The sequence below is a fragment of the Otolemur garnettii genome, unplaced genomic scaffold (genome assembly GCF_000181295.1).
Source record: "Otolemur garnettii isolate 467f Iridium unplaced genomic scaffold, OtoGar3 scaffold00012, whole genome shotgun sequence".
NCBI classification, from domain to species: Eukaryota; Metazoa; Chordata; class Mammalia; order Primates; family Galagidae; genus Otolemur; species Otolemur garnettii.
The window spans coordinates 28,788,780-28,792,956 of NW_003852407.1; positions in this window are offsets into that span (position 1 = coordinate 28,788,780).

Below are 4,177 nucleotides of genomic sequence, written 5' to 3' on the forward strand. Positions count from 1 at the left end.
AATAAAAGCTCTGTTTCTGTGTTATCTGGAGGGTGAACAACATCCAGACTGCCTTCCTAATACTACCTTCCATCCATTGACCAGACACTGTCTTGAGAATCAAATGAGATGGCAGGAATAAAAAATTAAAGAGAAGGCAGCACCTGTGGCTCAGTGGGTAGGGCACAGGCCCCATATAACAAGGGTGGCAGGTTCGAGCCTGGCCCTGGCCAAACTGCAACAAAAAAATAGCCAGGCGTTGCAGTGGGCGCCTGTAGTCCCAACTACTTGGGAGGCTGAGGCAAGAGAATAACTTCAGCCTGGGATCTGGGGGTTGCTGTGAGCTGTGGTGCCACGGCACTCTACCGAGGGTGATAAAGTGAGACTCTGTCTCTAAAACAAACAAACAAACAAACAAAAAATAAATAAAGAGAAAAAGAAAGCTTAATATATGTTAGGGAATATTATTAAATAAACCAGAATAAACAAAACACAAGCGTGCAGAGAGTGTTTCGGGCACATCAGCCGCCCCCAGGACTGACCGTGAGGACAGCTTCTACTTACATCCTCTTCCCATCTGAGTGCCAGTGTTGGCAGAGCCCTTGAAAGAGCCACCACAGGTCATGACCATCTAGTTAAGAACAAGGTGGAAAATAGAACCCAGAAAACCAGACAGAAGCAGAAACAACGAGCACCCGGCGCTTCTGAGGGCAGCAGGAGAGCACGGCCGTGGCCCGGAGGCCCTGGTGACTGATCACCTTGGCCGCTCGCAGTCGGCAGGGCTGGCACCTGAGTCAGCCACATGTCAGCACCCCGGGTTTCCCTTGGACTCCTCTCCTACCAGCGCTGCCAGAGCATGAGATCACGGCACTTGACAAAACCCTCTCTTTCAAAAGCACCTTTTATCTAAATGATTTTTTTAAAGAATTTAATAGGCATTACCTTACTGGCTGTCCTCTTTCGCCAAGGCCACAGCTGGCATATTCAATTTTGAACAGACTTTATTTTGTAGAGTAGTTTTAGATTTAGAGCAAAATTGAGCAGAAAGCAGAGAGAGTTCTCATTTACCCCTGTCCCCACACAGACACCGCCTCCCCTGCTGCCAACATCCCGACATCCCGACATCCTGCACCCCTGGGCCATTTGTTACAGCCCATGAACTTCCCTTGACACATCATCACCACCCAAGGCCCAGGGTTTACACAAGGGCTCACCCTTGGTGCTGTACGTTCGATGGCAGATTCAGTTTTTAAGGAAGGAAGTAGGCAAGAGGCATTCAGAAGTTCACACACCAAAAGGAGGGCGAGGCCCCCACCCTCCCCGATTAGAAAGTCACTCTCCCCATCCTCGGTGTGATACTTCCCTCCTTCAACCACAAACCGGGGAAACACTTGATATGGAGGACAAGTTTTCTTTTTTTTTTCTTTTTTATTAAATCATAGCTGTGTACATTGATACTATCATGGGGTACAGTGTGTTGTTTTCTTAAGAGTCATCTAAACCAAAGCTGTCAAGGTTTCACACGAATGCCAATCCCTTCAGAGTTCTGTTAAATCCAGATTTGGCTTGGACTGGGCTAGGTGGGGCCCTCAATGCTCCAACAAGCCCCCAGATGATGCCCACACTACTGGTCATCAGACCACAGCTGGAGAAGTAAGGCTATAATTGTCTTTTCTTTTTTTTAGCAAGAAAAGGAAGGTTTCTAAATTATATACAACTTTGAGGGGTGCCAGATGCTTCTTAGAAATCTAAAATGTTGGGTTTCAAGGCAGCTGCCTGGGTCCTCAGTTCTTGGGGTGCTCTTGATCAGAAAACAACCAGATACCCTAAAATAAGGCAAGCATGAAACAAAGTTCATTGAGAAAGAGAATGATAGGTTTACAGAGTGAGAGCAAGGTATAGGCTTACAGATATGTTCGCCATAGTCAAGGCATGGGCCCCCATTGTCATAACAAAAGGAAAAAGGCCATGAGACTCTATTTTAAAGGTGTGGCCATGGGAGTGGGAGTTTTCACGGCAAGTGAATTGGGGTCAGATCATACTCTGCCAATGGTTGCAACTATAAAAGGATGATCAGAACTACCTTAGAGGAATCAACAGGACAATGAACTCAATGTCAGTTCGGAGCTGGCACTCAGGGGAGCAGTGACTATCATTATTATTATTGTTATTCTTTTTGTTGCTATTATTGGAATGTTGCATCGTTCTGATGTCTGATTTTGTCAGTTTCTCCCTTATTCATCTTTCTATGAAAAGCATGTCATCTAGTTTTGGACAAAAGCCATATGTTTTTTGCAAGGATTTTACATTGAATCCCATTCACAATAGCTCACAAAACCATATTAGCATATGAGTTAATAGAATTGTGCAGCCCAGAATTTTAATAAATTACAAACTTTTTTCTTTCACTCTGCTTATGAGGAAAATCGCAAGGCAGGGTTTTCCTTCTGCCCTTGATCTTTTACCTCAAAGTCCTGACTTGTACTCTAGCCTTTCTGGCTGGCTGTTCAGATATTCATTTCATTCACAGAATGTTAGATTTGGACAGAACCTTAAGAGGTCCCAGCCCAACTTCCTTATTTTAATAAGAAAATGAAAGCCCAAGATGATTAGGTGATTTCTCCAATGTGACAGTAATGTTTTCTAGGAGCCAAGAGAACTTGGGTTTGCACCACTTTCTTTCTTCTTTTTAAAAAAAAGTCTTTAATAGGTGCTATCCTTAATGTTTTAATGCACATTATTTCATTAAGTTGGTAGAATTACATCTACTTTACAGTGAAAACATGTTAGGCTAATAACTAAAAAATACAACAATTACACTCAGACTCACTCTTCCAAAGCTGCACGTTCCCAGCCACATAACATTGCCTATTTGTCCCCCTTACTCTCTATGAATTGGATTGTGACGTTTAACTCTCTGTCGTCCTTTCTGCTGTAAGTAACTGCCAGGGACATGTTTGAAGGATACCACACTACTGTCTCTTCCTGGGACTGATAGACTTTACTAGGAATCCCAAGATCACATAACTGTCACAGAAATGCTTCTCGGAGCTAGATCTCAGATAACAGCAATTTTCAGGTGTGCTCGTCTCTGCAGTGAGATTGCACAGGAATGTGTAAAGACACAACATCCAGTGGGAAGTGGGACTCACTGCAGACCACCCATTTCTACCTCTAAATTACATCTGAGCAAACTAAAGCTGCCTACCCCCTCACCAACCACCATCGACCTTGCCATCTGCGGTCTAAACATTCATCAACTTTAGGAAGTATTGCTAAAAGTGCATTTCTTAGAGTACACCACTTTCTTTTTTTAATTATTATTATTTTTATTAAATCATAACTTTGCACGTTGATGCATTTATGAGGTTCAGGGTACTACTTCGATATACGATGTGAAATGCTTACATTGAACTAAGTAACACATCCGTCACAATTATACTACTTTCTTAATAGTTTTGAAATGTACCATTGCATCATGCACATTAGGTGAGGTCCCCCCAAATGCCCTCCCTCCTCCCATATCCCCCCTCCCTTCCCCCCTCTCTTCTTCCCTTCTAATTTCTGGACTACAGTTATGTTTTGCCATTCACATGAGCGCATAGGTGGTTATATATTGATTTCATAGTAGTATCGAGTACATTGGATACTTTTTTTTCCATTCTTGAAATACTGGGCTAAGAAGAATATGTTCCAGCTCCATCCAGGTAAACAAAAGATGCGAGGTCTCCATCTTTTTATGGCTTCATAGTATTCCATGATGTACATATACCATAATTTGTTAATCCATTCATGGGTGGATGGGCCCTTGGGCTGTTTCCATGTCTATGAATTAGGCTGCAATAAACCTTCTAGTGCACATGTCTTCGTTGTAAAATAATTTTTGATCATCTGGGTATATACCTAGTAAAGGAATTGCAGGATCAGGCAGTAGGCCTACTTTTAGTTCCTTGAGTGTTCTCCAAACTTCTTTCCAAAGAGGTAGTATTAGTTTGCATTCCCACCAGCAGTGTAGAAGTGTTCCCTTCTCTCCATATCCATGCCAACATCTGTAGTTTTGGGATTCTCCTGCATGGGGAGGAGGAATGAGGCACAGCGGCACACAGTACACTCCTAAATCACGTGCACATATAAAGGCAGTTGCCCTCTAGATCAGTAGTTCCCAGAATTTGGGATTTCATAAGCCAGAAAAAAAAAA